This window comes from Peromyscus leucopus, chromosome 6 (assembly GCF_004664715.2).
Source record: "Peromyscus leucopus breed LL Stock chromosome 6, UCI_PerLeu_2.1, whole genome shotgun sequence".
NCBI lineage: Eukaryota > Metazoa > Chordata > Mammalia > Rodentia > Cricetidae > Peromyscus > Peromyscus leucopus.
This window is the reverse complement of record NC_051068.1, coordinates 101,180,958-101,201,655: the sequence shown is the minus strand read 5'-3', so window position 1 is coordinate 101,201,655 and position 20,698 is coordinate 101,180,958.

Here is a 20,698-nt window from a genome sequence, read left to right as displayed (position 1 = left end):
AATTAATCAGTCATCAATGCATGGCTGCTAAATACACTTTGGGGAATATGAATATAATAAAATTAAATGAATTTGTGCAAAAGCATTTTATTTCACTCAACTATATATAAATATTCATGATTTTAACTAAATGGTTGTATACTATTAAAAGATTACTTTATATAAACACAAATTGTTTAGACAGAACAAAATATAAAGTAATTTCATTTTCATGTCTGCTGCCAATGGTAGCAAGATGGAAGACATGCATGTCACCATTATTATTTCTGAATAATATTTAGGTTTGGGGAAAGCTTTCTCATGTCTAGACTTCAGTAACACTGTGTTCTAGTTTTCTCTGGGTTGCTATGATAAACACCATGGCCCAAAGCAACTTGTAGGAGGGAAGTTGGCTTACATTTTCACGTTACATTGTAGGTCAAATGAACACGGTGACACTCATGTCTCCTGTTTTGCCACCATTGGCAGAAGACTTGAAAGTGAAACTATTTTATCTCTGGTATTATTGCAATACACCTCCTGCCTTGCCTTGGGGATCCTGGCAGAAGAGATTGTAGCAAATTCTGAAAGCCAGAGGAACAGAAACTTGGCTGTGAGATTGTATATTCTGGAAGGTACTCCCGTGAAGTGATATCAACATGGCTGCCCAAATAAGACAGGAACAAGGATGACATCAGTAGACATGCTAACATGGAAGGGAGATGCCATAGGATTTCAACCCTAGACAAAGAACTATAAGCAACAAGGAGTCCTGGGAGTAGAATACAAAGTCTCCCCCCCCCCAAGAGACCCCAACTTGGTTAGAACTTAACATTTTATTCCTTCTTAAGTAGCTTCAACAACAAACATGTACTGTCAGCCCTAGGATTGATTTTGTTTGTTTGGTTGGTTGATTGGTTGATTGGCTTGGTTTTGTTTTTGTTGGGGGGTTCCTTTTTACTCTATTCTAATAATATAAAATAGAAAGAAATAATCTTTGAGCTTAGGGAGTTATCCAAAAGACTGTCTGAATGTCTACCTCAAATTTCTCCCCTCTTTTTCCTCTCCATTGGTAAGAAAAAAAATATGAAAGTAAAAATTCTGCTCACTTGGAATTAACTGCCTCTCTCTTTGTAGCAGGGGCCATTACACACTGGAAAACCTCCTGTGAAAACTGCACTTAAGCTCTCGGCAGCCATTTGTTGAAAGTAGATGCTTGAAGAAGCTTGATTATATCCTGATCAAAGAGTAAATCCTCCCAGAAACTTAGCCATTGTCTTGCATTTGTAATTACGGAGGACTCCAAGGCTGAGAAGAGATTTCAGGTAAGACACACAGCAAACTTAAAAGTATTTAGGGCCGGTACTGGCTGTGAAGGAGACCCATGGGGTCTGCCCGTTCAGACAGCAGTTCTCAGTGCTGCCCCTTCGGAAATCTTCCATCAGGGTAGTACAGGGTCAACAAAAAAATGGCTGTCACTCAGATAGCAGATCATGGACAACTGAGAAAGAACTATAAGAATGTTGACTGATAGAGTAATCACCTCTTACTGACTTATAAGACAGAGGGCTCATGGTGTTATAGCTTTCAGAGGCAAGTTCTAGGTTATGATGATGTGTATCCATCCAAAAATCACACAAAGCTCAGATAAAGCAGTACTCCATCCTTGCTATTGTACTCTTAGCACACAGAAGCAGGGTTCCCCTTGAAGCATAAATCAGAAAGCACAAGATGACCTATTTGGGGGGGCTAGAGAAATGGCTCAGCAGTTAAAAGTACTTGGTGCTCTTCTTGAGTAGCTGAATTCAGTTCCCAGTACTACTATTAGACAGTTCATAATCACCTGCAAACCCAGCCACAAGGAGTCTGACCTTCACTTTAGGGCTACATAGCATTATTGCACATGTGGTACACACACATATGAAAATCAAAATAAATTTTTAAAAGATTACATGCTTTTTATGTACTCTAAAGGACCATCAAAAAAGGCATCAAAGGTTAAAATGAGAGACTATTTTAATTTGGAAGACATGGAAGTCTTCTCAAAGATGACTATGCCATTCAGGCAAATATTGAAGACGATAATGCACATAGAGAAAAAAACAAGAGGTGAAACAAAAGAATGATGCCATCACCTAACAGAATCACAGAGGCCCAGGAGCCTGGGGCATGATGGGCAGTGGAAAGCATGACCAGAAAGGGAGGCTGAAAGCAGACAGGTAACAACAATGTCTGGCAGCTAGATTTTAGTCACACCAAAAGGATTTTACTGAGGCACTTTCTAGGAGGAACATTATCATAAGATTTTCCTTTAGAATGTTACTGGGGATCCAGAGGAGAACCATTTGTGGTAAACTAGAAAGAAAAGAATGAGTCCAGCTAGAACTCCATGGAATGTCCCTCTCCATCTTACTATAAGAACATTGCCTTCACACCAGAAGAGGGCACCAGATGTCATTACAGATGGTTGTGAGCCACCATGTGGTTGCTGGGAATTGAACTCAGGACCTCTGGAAGAACAGTTACTGCTCTTAACCTCTGAGCCAGCTCTCCAGTTCGAGGCCAACCTGGTCTACCAAGTGAGTTCCAGGAAAGGCGCAAAGCTACACAAAGAAACCCTGTCTCGAAAAACAAACAAACAAACAAAAAAAGAACATTGCTTTTGTCCAGGGAGTGTTTGCTCAGGCAAAGAGGTATAAGCAACCACTTAACTCCATGTCTGAGGAGGTTTCATAGAGCTTTTGCTTTGGTTTTGATGCCTCTGTCTCTGCAAGTTTGTGTTCTTGGGTGGTGTTAAGAAATAGGGGCTTTCCACATGGAAGAGACTTCAGCGAGCAGTCTGTTGTCATTTCCACTGCGTCATCGCTGTGAGAACACAGTAGTCGTCCTCTCCTGTCTTGTCACCTTCTTCCACTGCAGGAGGGTGGACGCAGCAGTTAGTCCCCTCCAGGAATCAGAGTGAAACTTCACCAGAGACTGATAAAACTTGGATCTTGGACCATCCAGCACCCAATACTATGAGAAACACCTATGCTTAGGACTCAGGCCATAGGCTTTAGTTTTAAGGGGGAGGATAAATTAAATAAAAAAATTGGTCTGTGCTTATGTTTTAAACTTCAAGAAGTCCTAAAAGATAGAGTGAGTGGAACTAGCTAGCTTGCAAGTAGAAACTGAAGGAGAGTGAAAATTCTGCTGGTGGGAGGCATCAGAGAGGTAGAAAGCAGAAGAAAGAACATGCCATTTCTCCCAGAGTACAGCAGCCTGTGCCCACCATGGCACCCAGGATCCTTTGAACACACGCTTCTGTGTTTGTTTCAGGAATCTTGGTTTTATAATTATATACATAAATCACCAAGCTTATTTTCTATAACTAATTTTTCTATGAATTCACTTTCTTCTTGATGTTTCTCAAACTCTTCCAATTTTTATTTGGAATGGGTAGTCATTTTTAATTTCTTTTGAATTAGTGTACATTGATTTTTTTTTTTTTTTTTACAAAACATTGGGTTTCATTAGGATACTGTGACACATTACATGTTATATACCCTAGTCATGTTTTACAACCTCATTAGCCACCATCCCCTCCAGCTAGTCCATTTCCTCCTTGCTAACACATCCTGCTCTAACTTCCTGAATCAGTCTCATAGGTAGGCTTGCTTCTGGAAACTATCCCAAGAAATTAAACCTTGATGGTTGATTTGGAACTGTTTGATTTTCAACACGTTGCACTAGCAATGGGAAAGGTAGTACAGGTGGCATACAGAAGAAAAGCCCGCTGCTCAATTATTTTCCATAATTTACAGATGCAAAGTAACTACTGATACAAAGTGTTAGTGGGTAGAGTGTTCGTTGCCCTGGTGAGAACAAATTCATCAGATACTCTTGTATGTATAATTACTTTACCTGCATTATCCTATCAGGGAAAAATGATAACCTTAGCATTTTTACCCTATCTGCTTAAGTAAGAAAACCAGTTTCAGTGATGGTTTAAATAAACCATTTGTAAGCTTCTTCTGTTAAGGTTCAGGTGGCAAGTACTTTAAACTTTGTAGGCCACATAGATCTATATTACAACCACCACCAATGCATAATGAGATGATCAGGGCAGTGCTCCAATAAAGCTTTATTTACAAAAAGAAAGTTGCAGTAATGATTATATATTATTACTATATATACAACTCAGACCTAAGAGGCAGATTCTGGAAGCACACAAGAGCCAACCTCATGCTAAGTGGTGATAGATACACGGGTCGTGCCTCTTTGTGAGGGACATGGAGTAGGCATCCTTTACAAACACAATGGGGCCGACCTCATCTCCGAGATTAACTACCAGAGTTCTTTGGTTATATGTCAAGAGGTGGTATAGCCTATCATATGGTAGGCTTTTTTTTTTCTTGTTTTTTTCTTGTTTTTTGAGGATTCTGCACATTGATATCCAGAGAGGCTGCACCGATTTGCTTTCCTATCAACAGTGAATGGGGGTTCTTTTTTTCTCACAACCTCACCAGCATTTGTTGCCCTATTCACAATAGCCAGACAATAGAGGCAACCTAAATGTCCTTCAGCAGACAAGTGGATAATGAATCTGTGATACATATACACAGTAGACTTCTTCAGCTGTAAAGAAAAAATAAATCATGAAAGATGTAAGTAAATGGATGGCACTAGAAAAGGTTATATATCACGAGGTAACCCAGACCCAGAAAGACAAGTGCAGCATGTTCTCACTCATCTTTGGCTCCTAGCTCCATATTCTTGGATGTGAGTATACAACATGGAGTAACCATATAAACAAGAGAAGTATAAAGAGACCATATATATATGGTGAAGGTAACCTTAGAAGGTGCTAGTAGGATAAAGTTGATATGAAACCAGAAACAGAATAACAGGGATGGAAAGGGGGACTCAAACCAGAGAAGAGGGAAGAAGGCTATTTGTTAAAGCTTCAAGGAATCATATTATTTTATATTTACCTAAAACTAAACACAATACATGTAAGTGTTTGTACACACACACACACACACACACACACACACACACACACACACAGTAGTTAAGTCACTTGGACTGACAATTGTAGCTGGAATTTTCTCCAGTCCCACCTGGGCCTATAGCCACTCAGACCCAAATAAACACACAGAGGCTTATATTAATTAAAACTATATGGCCTAATGGCTCAGGCTTCTTGCTAGCTAGATCTCATATCTTAAATTAACCAATTTCTATAAATCTATACCTTGCCACATGGCTTGTGGCTTACCGGTACCTTCACATCTTGCTTCCTTTGCATCTGACTGGTGACTCCTCAATCAGCCTTCCTGCTCTCAGCATTCTCTCTTTGTCCTGCCTATACTTCCTGCCTGGCTACTGGCCAATCAGCACTTTATTTATTAACCAATTAGAGCAACACATTCACAGCATACAGAATGATATTCACAGCAGACAATGTCCCACACAATAATAATAGATTAACAAAATCCCCACGGCCAGAAGCATGAAACCTTCTTTTGAAGGGTTAGTGATTTTGAAAGCAATATAGATTATTGTTGTATCCCTTGGTTGCCTTTAATACTTTGAATGGTGGCCCCATACTGTTTAAGACACCACACACTTAGGACTCATGATTTGGATGACTTCAGCTTTATCTAACCAGAAAGCCTCTTTTCTGTGGTCTATCTTCCATGGTTTCAAAAAATACTATGCAAGCTGCCAAGGGATGGAAGCAATTAAGCAGTCCTACCCAGCTGCAACACCTGTGAACCACAATTGCCAACATGGCAAGACATACGTAAAGGTACAAGTGGCACTCACATGTCAGTGACAATCACCAGCTGTCTAATTGGATTTAAGGCCCACTCAACGGGAGGGAAAATATGTCCGGTACTGGAAACCTAGCCAGCTTCATGGAGCTAGCGAGGTCATGGACTTTAGGAAAGAATCTACTACAGCTGCTTTGCTAAACCAGAATAAACCCTGACTACATTTCCATATGTTGTACTTATCCCCACAGGTAAGTGTAGCTATCAGCCCTCATCAAAGAAGCATCTCTCTAGAGCAAATGGAGACCATCAAGAAAATCACATCTGGACACAAGGTAGAGATCAACAGATCATGAGGATCATAGCCCCCATGGATATATCTACATTCCCAACTCCTGAATCTATAGCACAGAGAATATCACAGAAGAAGGGCAGAAAGATTGTAAGAGTTATGAAATAGTCTCTCCTAGAAGGACTGCATAACCAAGACAGGAACAATAGCAGTTCCAATAGACAAGTTACTGTAGAAGGGAGGAATTTCATGGGTCCCACCCCTGGACAAAGAACTACAGACAACCACATACTGCTGGGAGAAGGAGAATTAGCCTCTTCTAGGGATAGACCTCCTTATTGATTTTTCAGTACAGGGTGGTCAGCCGTGAAACCATATACACACAAATAATAGAAAGGAATCGATATATTATACTTGTATACTTGTCACCTGTGAAACCATATACACACAAATAACAAAAAGGGCTCTATATATTATATGTGTGTGTGTGTGTGTGTGTGTGTGTGTGTGTGTGTGACAGATATAATCAATGCAAAGAAGGCTACCAACTTGAGAGTGAGAGACATGGATGTAATTCAAGGGAAGACTATTGGGAGGGGCTGGAGGGAGAAAGAGGGGAAATTGAAATTCTATTTCAATCTAAATATTGACAAAAATGAGTGAGGATAGAGAAGGTGACAAAGAAGTTGATGCCTATGATAATAAATGAGGTACTGAAGATCCATTTAGACCTCAATGGGATTAAGATAAACCCAGTCTTTCGATATTTGTTGTGATGATGCCAGAGAAAGGAGATCAGTTTGGGCTGAGGAAACCTTAAATTCTGACTTTGGAATCCTGCTTCCTCCAAACTGTAGACACAGAGGCACAAGGGAGAAGAAACCTTAGTTCCAAAGTGGCAGAAGACATGATGGCCAAAGAGGGACCCCTATTGACCCTTTGAGGATTTCATGATAGATTCAGCAGAGGTTATAGGACCGGGAGTTTTCAGATTTTGAATACGTGAATGGCACAGACTTTGGATTCTTAAATCTTTGGACTACATGTACTGCTTTCTGGAAGAAAGATGGCAAAGCTGGCATGTAACATACAATCAGGTGTTTAAAAACAAGTGACTCTAGCTCCCGATGGTGCTGATGGTGATTTCAATCTTAGCGAAGAATGAAGAAGTGAATTTACTGTACAAACGTCACCTATACTCAGTGGGTTTCAAATGTTCAAAAAGTGACATTTGTGGGAAATTACTTTAGCAATGTCCATAACTTGGAATAGCAGAGGTTAGGTGTCTCCTAGTGGAACCTATGCTTCAATAGGGCTCACAACCATTGAAAGGATTCTTCTTACTTTTTATTTTTATTATACTAGGGCTGGGGATTAAATCCAATGCTGTGAACATACAATTCAAATGCACTACTAGTTACCTACAGAAAAGGGTATTTTTCTTATCCAATAAATTTTTTTGCTAATAACTGCAAGTTGCCTGCAGATAGGGATGTAATACTGTGGTTTGAATCATGGAAGCTTTTGTGTGTGTGTGTGTGTGTGTGTGTGTGTGTGTGTGAGAGAGAGAGAGAGAGAGAGAGAGAGAGAGAGAGAGAGAGAGAGAGAGAGAGTATGTGCATCCATATTGTTCTTGGAAATCCTTTAACATTAGATAGCTTATTTTTCAAAGAGAGTACTGGATGATACAGAATTTAGTTGATTAACTTATTATACACAGTAAATACTGTTTCTTAACAAAGGTGACTTTTCATACAGTTTTAAAATTCATTAGATCCTACTACCAAAGAAACATTAACAATATTGCATAATTATGAAGGGGCAACTAATTTTTGAAAGATTAAACATTTACAGACAATAGTTTATCATGTAGTTACACAGGGTTCCCCTTAACAGAGTACGATGTACCATCTCTAAGTTTGGATCATGTGTAATTTGATGCTGTGTATCTAAGAGACCTCTATACCTTCAAAGGGGTAGTGTCTATACTGTGAGAAGTGTCAACATAAGCTGATGACAGTCCTAATCTCAGTAACAGTATGGCTGAGGTGTCTTGTAAGAGTGTGTGTGTGTGTGTGTGTGTGTGTGTGTGTGTGTGTATGTGTGTGTGTTTACACATTGATGCAAGAATGTTCATATGTAAAGTCATCAAAAACCCCAAAACAGACCCAAGTTCATGGTTTGTTCAAAACTGTAAAACTGTACTTTATATGTGAGCACATAGTATATAGATTCAAAGAAATATGTGAAAATAATCTTGTTACTTGCCAAGTGGCAATTAAATAACCACTTTATAATATAATCTTTCTGCTCTAATTTTGGTCTTATGTCAAAACTATGAGGACATTCTTGACATCCTTCAGGATGCAAAAGACTATTTAGACTTAATTATTGGCCGTGGCCTCAATGTAACAGAAGGTTTACCCTTGAAAGAACCACATTAAATGAAAGCATATTCGCCCTTGTATTAGTTGCCTTCTCTACGTGACCAACTACCTGACACAATGCAACTTATGGAATAAAGGATTTATTTGGAATCAGGCTTTGGAAGGGTCATGTTCAAAATGGTGGAGGCAGTGTAGCAAAAGTCACAGTACTTGAGTATATTGTTAGGTTCTATTTATGTCAACATGGTTTTCTTACATATTTTCTAAGATCTATCATTTCATTTTAAAATTTTTTTTTTAATTTTCATTTTACTTGTTTTCTTTTCTCCTTTTCTTTCCTTTTAAAGAAAACTAATGTTGCCACGATATAGGAATTTCTTGGTCCTGTCACCATTAATATGACAAAAGCTTAAAAATAAAAAAGATTAATTTACTTACTTTTAAATAACATTAGTCTGAACATGTTAGTGCTGTATACTAGATGCTAGAATAGCAATCTTTATTCTCCTTGATAGGGCCAGTTTTTTGTTTCTCCTATACATTACAAGCAGAGAGATTATGCTTTCAATTGGACACACCATTGCTTCAGCTGTTGCCTAGGCTTCAGGCAGTACAAAGCAAGAGAAGATTTTCATTGCTCTTAGTTTGCTTCACTTCAATCAGTGCCCACAATTTAGCATATTCCTTTGCAGTACGATTTAATGCCAGGACTACCTGGATGCAAGAGACATCAAAACTTTTAAGAGAGAAATGCAAGGGATGTTATTGGCAGGAAGCTAAAGAGCAGCTGTTCTCAACCTGTGGATCACAATCCCTTTGGGGATTGAATGATATTTTCACAGGGGTCACCTAAGACCATCAAGAAACAGATATTTACATTACGGTTCATAAAAGTAGCAAAATTACAGTTATGAAGTAGCAATGAAAACAATTTTATGGTTGGGGTCACAACAACAAGTGGAACTGTATTAAAGGGTTGCAGCATTAGGAAAGTTGAGAACCACTGAGCTAGAACCTCTCACTTGAAAACACAGAGGTATGACTTCATCTTGAAAGTAACTGAGAGTCCACTAAAATGCCAGCATTTCCCTACTGTAGTTCTTTCCTTCTGTGGTACATGAGGATTGAACTCAGGGCTTGGTTCATGATGAGACAGTTCTCCACATCTCAGTTAAATCCCTTCTTTTTCTTGCTTTTCTAAACACTGCTTTCCCTAGATTTTCTCTTTCCTTCAAACTATAAGGTGATGGTCTCCATAATAATGAACTTATACAACCCACAGGCTGATGCCACCCATATGCTGATGCCACCCACAGGCTGACGTCACTCGTGGAGCTGACATCTCTTTCTCCACCTGAGAGGGTTGACTCTTCTGCTGCTGCAGCTCGAGTGCTGTATTTTCTCTATACTGTTATTGCTCAATACAAAATGGCCACTCAAATATAGCAAAGGAATAAAATTCAAAACAAGGAGATGAGTTTCAGAACCCCAGGTCTATGCTTTAGGATCATGACAGAGAAAGGAATTGCTAGATCTGATAGAGGTCCTTAGTTTGAATTCTACTACCTTCCTCATTCGTAATCGTGATTTAATCCTAATTTTCTGTTTCTGCCCTTAGAAAACCATTGGGGTCATTACTCCTACTAATAATAGAGCATGGGTGAGGAGTTACTTACAGGAGCCTGAGTGACTCCAAAGAAGCTGCACCACTGGCAAGTCTCACCTCAGCATTGATGTTGGCTTGCCCATAGCTACGCAGAATATTTTCCTGGTTAATTCCCCATTGTTTATACACTCCAGCACTGGTGGAGACCACACGGCTGTATGCCATCAAAGCAGAATTATATACAACTGGCAGGGAAGTATAGAAAGGAGTGGATAGGACAGTGAGATGCAGTTTGTATAACCCTTCCCAGAACAACTCCTATGAAGGAATGAATTCCCATAGTCGCCAGACCAGATCTTAAAGGTCTCTTGCATTAGCTGTTCTGATGAAGATGATGTTGCTTGTTCAGATAATAATGGCAAATGGCATACAACAGCCTGACAGCATCCAGGGGTTCAGCTACTCAACAGTACTGGTTTACTCAGAGATAAATCACTGGTTTCCTAACTACTAGGAAAAAATCAAGAATTTTCTTTCAATAGAATTATGGAAGCCATGTTGTGATATTTGTAGACATTTGCTATCTTTCAGTGGATCCAAAGGGCCCCATATGAGCATCATTGCTGTTATTCTGGGGACCTTGGAGGTCTATACCTCAGGGACTTGTGCTTGCTTTGTGAACAAGATGGAAGTATCCTTTCCTCAGGCCCATCTCATCTTTTTCCTGTAAAAACTGAAGTTTCACAAATGGTGATGCCATTCTTTTCTGCTTTTAAGTCAACTTAATAGCTCTTTCAGAAGAAACCTGACTTTGAGGACCATTTAATAGAACAGTGCATGTTCATGAGTGGGAGTTCAGTGCAAGAATTATAGTCATCTTAAACTCACAGTTGACTTGATTTCCATGTTAGTCAGACAGGGTACATTCATTTTCTTTAACTAAACACTTTACTGTGTGTGTATCTAATTGTACTGAATGTGATTTTTTGTATGTTAATAAATAAGTGTCGGGGTCAGAGTATTAGAGCCATAGCAGAGTGTGGCTGGGTGGCACACACTTTAATCATGATCTCTGTGTTCAGGGATATAGCAGCTTGGACATTGCCTTTAAGACTAGGGCTGTAATTCAGACAGTGACAGGAGTCATGTTTTGTTTACAACAATGAGAAGGCAGAAAAATACTATAAAAAAAACGAACGACAGGAAGTAGGTCTTTCACGAAGTGGACAGCAGAGAAGGTAGATTTAGCTCTGATCTGACTCTCAGCTTTTCTTTTACTTGTTTTGTGTTTTTATTTATAGAGTTGGTTATTCATTTGATTCATATTTATATGAAAATATTTGTGTTTGTATTTAACATTTTCATGTCTCTATATAATTTTTTTTTCCTTTTTCTCTGTTGCCCTTTTATCCTCCATAGTTTGTCAGATTCTATTTAGTCTACTGAGTCTGATTCTGATTCACACAGAACTCTTAGGATTATTCTTATTTTTCAGTTTTTCTTCGCATTTTGTGAGTGAGGCTTTTTTCAAGTTAAAATTTGAGTATGGGTATTTTTCTTCAATATTAACTTTAAAAAGAATAAAAGAAAAAATAGCCAGAAGCTGTATTTTGCATCTATTAGAGTTCTTGGGATAGAAGTGCCAGGAACATGACTCAAACAAAGCAAACATGTTTAAAATGATGTAACTGTTTTATATTGCTAAGTTTTATAAAAGACTAAAGAAAACTAGCTGAAAATAAGCATCTTCAGAGGCCTGAATTATCAACATCATTTTTTTCCCCTTTTTCTTTTAAAATACTGGTTATGCCATTATCACTGTGCATTTATAATCGTGATTTTTTTTAACCCTTACCCTCCCCACCATGTATGTACAGATTTGTCTAACCGAGGTCATGCATGCGTTTGTGTCTGTGTGTGTGTGTGTGTGTGTGTGTGTGTGTGTGTGTGTAGGTTGAAGCACAACCTACGGGGTCAGTCCTTACCTTCCGTTGTGATCTACAGGAAGCCGGCTTTACATATGTATTGGGCATTCAAACACAGGTTCTCCTGTACATACATAAAGCACTTAACTGGCAGGGTTATCTCGAGGATAGATTCAAAAAAAATCTTTTTTTAAAAGTTGCTATAATTCTCTACCAACTTTTTCCCTTCCTGGTAAAAAAGAAAGGAATTTGAACTTAAAAGGGAAAAAAAAAGTCAAAGAATTCTGGGCCAAGAACCCTTCTCAGCTGCAATGACCACTGATTTTCTGAGGTTGAGTGGCTACACCATCAGCCATGGTAACTGCTCTTGCACAAAAATATGAAGAGCTATATCACATATGAAACTCTCAAACTACCACTAACTCTCCCCCTTTTTGTTGCTGATAATTGTAGAACATGATTTGAAAAATCACAATTGATACTATAAGGTCTGTAACATTCAAAAACAGAATATATTCTGAACATTTTTCACGTATTTTGTGGCATAAAGTATTATGTTTTTACTTTCAACTCCCTCTAGACTTTGAATTTATTGGGGTCAGATACATGCTTTATTTTTCTAAATTCTATCCTGAAATACAACAAATCACTTAACACCGAAGGTTTAGGTGCATGTATTGAATTGACTAAGGACTCAATTATGTTGTTTTAGCTTGACTATATATACTAAACACATTTATAACTGGAAAGAGGAAAGATAATGTAATAAACACAAAACTCTTTAAGATTAGCCAACATTTGATGATGATGTTACATGGTTCTCTAGCATATGTTTGTAATAAAATGATGGAGAATCCAGGAAAATAACAGAGGTGTGACTGTTTAAAAAGCTCTCCTGAAGCACACTGATCACTGTGACAAGATAAATGGCATCTCATCCTTCTAGACCTTACTTTAAATCTTAATTTCTAAATTTATGTTAAAAGTAAGTGTTCAATTACTATAATTGAGCAATCATATTAACTAGCTGTTGTCACATGCTACCCAAATTATTGTTAAGTCCTGGTAGTATTTTATAGTATTATATAGTATACTGTTTTATAGGATCCCCCACACACACACACTTTTGAGTAATGACTTAGGTGTACTCCACACACAAAATAAAACTTTCTGTATTAAATTTTTTCAAGCAAATACACCTCAAAATATCTGTACAGTTTAATATGCCTATCCAAATGTACATTTTAAATAATTTGGCATATTTTTGGTATATGTTAACATACAATAAGAATTTTTTTTTTCTGGCCAATCCAGATTTAGATGACATGCACAAAATCCTGGTAATAAGGGACATTTCAAACAATCTTGAAAATGGATATTTTCTCATTATCATAATTTGATGTGTACAAAAGTTATATATGCCTAACAAATCTGTTTATTTAACAAACATTGATATGAGTACCACTAAATGATATTTCCTGGCATGGGGCCTCTTTTTTCATCCTTCTTGTAACACAATAGTATTGTTTCTTTTTTTCCTTCTTTTCTCTTAAATGTTGTCGTGTCTTCATCAATATTGACCAGAGTCAGCTGTAAATAATCTTTTGAAGACTTGGTGGCAATGTCTGGGAAGATTAGCTTTTGTGGGAGACACTGAACTCTAGCAATATTACTAGACACTTTGTACAGTGTACAAGAGAGGGAGATTTCTTGCTGTGCCGATTGCCAGCTTCACAGCAGCTGTGACACAAAATCTGGAAGTTTGTATTGGAAAGGCATAGTTAGGCACAGATGTTGGAAAATGATAGCAGGCACTTTCAGGCACTCTTATGTAGAACACACACACACACATGCACACACACACACACACACACACACACACACACACACACGCGCTTAAAGAAGAGACTGAGCTTCTTCATATGCTCCCAGTCCCGTAGGGCTGGTTACTTAAAAATTAAGGCGTCTTTGTTGCTGCTGGATTCTTTCCTGCCTTCGCCAGGCTGATGATTGGGAAAGCCAAATTGCTTGCTTTGTGTCTCCCAAGTCTACAGCTGAGGTTGGGCAGGCTTTCAACATGAGCTACTCCAGCAAATAGAGCTGCGGGCTCAGAGCCAGCACTTCCCAAGATGCACTGCAGCCCATTTAACACAGCGAGCTTCTGCGCATACAGAGAATGGCAGGGCATCTTATTTACCTTCACTTCGGATTGTATGCTTTGTGCTCCCAGAATAGACAAAAGGCAGTAAGATGATGAGGGTCTGATTCACATTCATTTGTACCAGATGGGAGAAGCTGCATTTTTCCAAGATGTTTGTGGTAAAACTGCACTCACTGAAGAAGAAAACAGAAATATGGCATTCAGCTGTATTTTTAAAAGTTGGTCGTTTATATTAATGTATTAGAAGCAATTATTCTATTAAGCAAGTTTAATATGGTGAGTGTATGGGATTAGCATGGTGTTACAGTGGGCTGGTCTCAATTAAACCCGTGCAAAACTATAAAAAAAAAATTGGTGTGATTTGCAAAATATTTTTTCTCTGCTTTGTAGGAAGCCTTGAAACCCGCCATGTTTGTAGCACATTCATATTGCCTCCAAATGGCCTGGGGAATATGCATTTTAGAGAAGTCTTGTGTTGATATATCAGACCCGACAAACCGGGAACTCCTTCCTCAAGGGTCTCTCAGATTCTTTCTATGTTTTGCCTAAGCTACCAATTGTATTGCCTTGGCTCCATAATCTCAGAAGTGCAGCTTACACAGGGCTGGTGCATGCTGTCACAGCTGTGACAACTCACAGTTGTGAGTTCGTATGTGCCATTACCCTGCTGTGCCCAAGGACCCTGTGTTTTTGCAGTCCGTCATTTACCACCTCTTGCTCTTACTGTCATTCCAGCCCCACTTCAGCAATTATTCCTGAGCTTTCGGAGGAGGCAATGTGATTCAGATGTCCTGTTTAAAGGCTAGACGAAATGCCAGCACGGAGAGGGAAAGTAGACAAGGAATCCCATCAGATAAACTATCGTCAACTGAGAGCTGCTGGGAGAGGCATAGTCAGTTGTCTTTAAGAGTACATTGAAAACCGTCTGTTAGAAGGCCACACATCTACAAACAGAGCAGCACACAAAGTTGAATGGTAAGGAAAAGGGTGGCTCTGGGAGGACTTAAGGGAGGAAGTGAACACTGTTAAAATACACTGCACAAACTCTCAAAGAACTATGTACCATCCCGAGAGAAAAAAGACCTCTCCACAGATAAATATTCGGACTTTTAATTGAAATCCCTCATGAGTGTGGTGTGATCTTTTGCTTTATGATATTGTTACTCACTACTATCCTCTTTAAACTTACTAATACATCTTGAACGACAAATCTGTTTAGGGATGTCCTAATCTGTGAGGTTCCTCTTTTCCCCCTTCCATTTCTACATGCAGAGTGTTGTCCATCTGTCTGTGAAGTGAACAGTCAGTAGCAGGGTCAGTGCCACCTGTAACTGGGAGAAGAACATGGTGTCTTTGAAACTGTGTGAGCAAACAAACAGAGATGCATCTCTAATTGAGGCATCTCTACACTTGTGCTTACTGTCCAGGGTGAAACTAAATGCTTGGGAGTATAATAAAAAATTAAATATGCTAGCCCCATTTGTGTTTGCCCACCTCAAAGTAAAATGAAGAAAATATTTAATGAGCAAGAGGAGTAGTATGATTGAGAGGTGTGAAATTGTTGTACAGCTGTGAATTTAGATTGTTTCAGATGAGCTTTAGAAGAATTAATGACTACCTTGAGCCCACCTGTACATGAATTATAGGAGTCACAGAAACCAGAGTATTCAGTTCCACCAGGCAATGACTATTGCTACATATAGTTATAAATTCACATTACAGTCAAAATTTGATTTTTGTTTTAATATTTAGTTTTCACTATATTATTTTATTATATAAGACAGTTTTGTTTATTAAAGGCAACATAGTAGGACTTCTTTGCCTTATTAAAATGTAATGTTAGGGAGTATTATTGTAATAATGTATATTATTATAATAGTACTTAATATATTGTGAATATCTGTTTATGTGACTTATGAGCTTATTTAATATTGACATTTTAGAATATAGGTATTAATAAACCAGACAACAAGGTAAGGAAAGCTAGAGATTACTATTAATCTTCTCCTGAATAGATCTACATAGTCTAACTAACCTTCCGAGTACACTCAGAGTGTTTTCCATCAATGGACTACAGGACAAGACTGGTTTTTCCTCATTTGTTAAGATAGAACCTCTGCTAAATTATCTATTTAGTTTCTTTTTCCTATTGTTGCAATTAAAATACTTTGACAAAATCAGTTTAAGGGAGAAAGGATTTATTCTTGTGTACAGGTTAAGGGTGCATTATCTTTTTGGTCCATTTTCATAGGGAAGACTAGGCAACAGGGGCTCGATGCCCCTGTAACTAAGAACAAAGAGCAATGAGTGCATGCTGTACTCAGTTCTGTTTCTCCTTTTACAAAGTCAAAGATCCCAGCCAGGGAATGGTGGTGCCCACAGTGGGAGAGTCTTCTCCCATCAATTAACGTAATCAAGGAAATTTCCTACAAGCATGCCTATCAGCCTATCTCCTAGGTAATTCTAGATCTGTCAAGCTGATAATTAACACTAAGAACGTCCCAATAATGTATATGTTTCTTAATAATATCTTCCGCTCAGTCATGTTTTTATCTGCTAACAACCAAACACTAATAGGTGAAATTTCATAAGATTCATCAGTCAAGTACACACAAAAGAAAAACTGGGAAATTGTATCACTTTTTACTTTTCTAAAAATTAAGCTATTATTTTTATTATTCAATTAATGTTCAACTCAATTCAAAGACTATATGTTTTCTGGTAAAGTATAACTTTATATCTATAAATCTAAGGTAAGTCCATTCTGAAATAGGAATTTATGTTTGCATTTGAGTATATGCTGAAAATATCATGAGTAGAGAGATGTATTAGCAGCTATGGTGCTAAGAATATATGACATTAGTATTTACAGAAAAGAACTATGGGAAATTTGATTGTCTTCCATGTGCTGAAGAATCCTAATTCCATATATTTAACTTAAATTCAGATGATAAAGCATGTGCCAAACATGGCCAAAACTTGCTTTCTTTCACTCACTTGGCTAATAAGCCACATAGTCAGGATATAAGTATTTTTGTACCAGTTCTACATACTTCCTATAATTTATCACTATTACTACTACACTTTGTATCAAGAGAGAAAACACCTGAAAGATTAATAATAAAATTTCTTTCTGAACATATCAGTTGGGGAATCACTTCCATTTGATTTGGTAACCAACATTTGGAAAGCAAGAACATTAACATTACCTGGTGGAAATGAATAAAATAAGGAAAGAAAGCATTTTATACAGTAGTATTCTAGTTAAACATCGCCTCTGTTCTAAGCAGTGATAAAACAGTAACATCAGTGTATAACACATTTGATTACTTTGTACACAGCAATCCCACTGGAAACAGAGTCTGGGAGATACCAAGTTATACAGAATGTGTGTGGGAAGAGTGAATACTGTAATAACTGTAGAGGGTTCTATAAGAGCAGAATTTTTCATCTTTCTGAAATGTTGTCTGCAGTGTATATATGCAAGTCTGCAGATTGTTAATACAACCCTACCTGCTCATTCCATTTAAGAAACATGAGAGTGAAATGGAATTCTGCATGAGATTAATGGAGAAAAGATAATGAAAATGTGACTCCCATACACAAGTCATCTGATCTGGAAAGAGATAGAAATTGATCTTGTAGAGCAGCAGCCTCTCACTTCTGAGCATTTATTTCTTTTCAACCTGGAAGTAGCTATGCATTAGGAGAAGGAAAAAAGGTTTCTGTGAAGAGAGTGTATAATTGATGGGATCATGGAAGTGATGCTTTTCTTGGAAAAACATCCACAGTACAACAAAGAGTGTAAAAGAGCAATAATATTTATGCACTGAAACAGTACGTATATGTCCTATGCAACTGGGCATCAATATCAACTTGAAAAGATTTTGATCCTAACAATTAAATGATATACAAAAAATGTTATAAATTTTAATCATCTAAAGTAACGCAAGACATGATCCACTATAGCAGGGAATATAATCAGTTAAATGGTCCATTTAAGGAACTAAAAACATTGAATGACTAGATACCCATGAAATGTTACTAGAGCCTTAAAAAGCATGAAAAATTATGCTGGATTTTGTGGTATTTGTAGAGCCAAAGTGTTTTCAACATTGTCATATGCTAGTTTTTATTTTGAAAAACAAATATATAGGGAAAAAAGGCACAAAAAACTATCTGTTTTTTTATACATCCTGAAAGCAAGGAGGCCAAACAATCTGTCCCACATGACCCTTGACAAAGAGCTTCTGCTAATGTTTTAGAAATAATGACACAATTCTAAATATGTATCACCAAACTTGCTGAATGCTTTCAAGTAATTTCTCAGTTGTTAGGCCTTAAGATGGTAGTTAGCCATATTCATCCAAGGATCTATTCTATAGACAACACACTTAAGAGCACCTCAGATTTCAAAGCTAATTTATTTTAAAGCTATCTGCACTATCTAAAAACAATTTAATGTTTTAAGCAGAAAAATAAATGTACTTGCACCAAAAATTAACTATAGTTAAATTGAAGAATCACTGTATGTTTTAGGCCAACACTGAATTTGGAGAAGTCACAGAATTCATAATCATAGAAATCATAACCTTATAAACTATACAATTTTTTCCTTATGAAAGAAGCACATAAAATAATGAATTTCCCAGTAAGTAAATTTCTTGGTTGAACTATTTTTGGAAAATCATTTTCCCTTAGAACTATATGCCCCCACCCAATGTGATGGGCCATGCCTATAATGCAAGCACTTGAGAAGCCTGAGCTAAAAACAAGATAAACCAACCAACCAACCAAACAAACAAAAAACAGTACAAGTCTAAGGCCAGATTGGGCTACCTACTGACTTCCAGGATAGCCTGGGCTCGATTTCAACACCCAGCCACACAGTAAATGATCAAAATAAGCAAAAAGCTGCATCTTTCATCCTACCATCCATGAGCAAGAGAAATTAAACTAGACAATGGGGAAGTGTTGGAAAGTCAGTCTGTTTACTTTTCTGTGTCTGGATTTAGAATCCATAGATAAGTCATCTATCATATCTGTGATGTTATGATCTACGCAGTACTTACAGTTTTGAATTTCATGTGAGCTACTATTAATTAAAAATCTCAGAAAACTTCCTAAGTAGTCAATGACAAAATATTTTAAAGATCAGAGTTTACCAGTGTGTTCCAGTATGTACTAATTCTTTATAACAGTAAAATATTTGTGGGACCTAAAGAGTCTGAGTACAGAAGCTACAGAAAGGCTGTGTTATCCAAATGGCAAGGATTTCTTTCCATAGACTAGACTGAAGAGATAAATTGCAACTTGTGAACCCTTAAGAGACATAGTATGTTGGTTTTCAAAATGACTTTAACCTTAGAATACACCCTGACTAATTTTTTTTCAGTCCATAGTTCTTCCTGGTCTCATGTTTTGCCAGATACCCATTGAGAAAATAAGATTCAGCAATCATGTTATATAGAACAGCAAAATATTAGTCATAAAATGACAAAATATGTAAAAAGGTTAATGTTCATGAACTAAGGAAATTATTTATAGATTTGTATTTATTTATATATTTTAATATATGGTATATATTATGGTCTACAGTTTGCATGTAATAATCATAACAATATCATATAATTATATAAGTCTATCTTAAGAGGTATGTAATTATGAAACAATTGTCCTTGGTGAGATTTTCATAATTTTAAATAGTCTTTATTTTCTAAGTTGTCAACTATAAAAAGGCAACTTTTAAGTTCCTGAAATCAAACATTAATAAAGAATTAAAAGATGAAAAAAGCCAATTAGAACATCTTAAAAATGAAACCTTTCATTTATCAGAAGCCCATTACAACTGTGTTTGAGCTCCAGATTCACAAACATTAGACCATAGAGCGTGATCATCAGAAAGCAGACCACAAACTAGGACTAAATTTGAGGTTCCGAGAGTAAACAAGGAAAATTGACACCCATGATCCTTCTATAAAGAGTTCACTAAACTTTGACATCTCTGTTATACTTTTACTTGTTTTCTCTGATGCATCAGAAACACTTATTAAAAATACTTTCATTTCACATTTAGAGTAAAAATACTTTTGATTTGGAATGATGTCATCTTTTTTTCTGCTCTCATTACTTTTATTTAATATAGTGCTTGAATTATTCATTGGAGCAATAAGGGAAGAAAATGAAAGATATTAAGTGAACATATGAATTACAACAATGACCAGCATGGTACAACTACCCTAAAAGTGTCATAAAATGCCATAGTTGCAGTCTTTCCTTGGTGGCAATCAACAGCTTTTTTTTTTTTTATCCTGTTTATTTTTTTTTCTTTTATTTTACAATACTATTCAGTTCTACATAACAGCCACAGATTCCCTTGTTCTCCCACTTCCTGCCCCCCTCCCCTTCCCCCCAGCTCACCCCCCATTCCCACCACCTCCAGATCAAGGCCACTCCCGAGGACTGAGATCGACCTGATAGGCTCAGTCCGGGCAGGTCCAGTCCCCTGCTCCCAGATTGAGCCAAGTGTCCCTGTATAAGTCCCAGGTTTCAAACAGCCAACTCATGCAGCAAGCCCAGGACCTGGTAC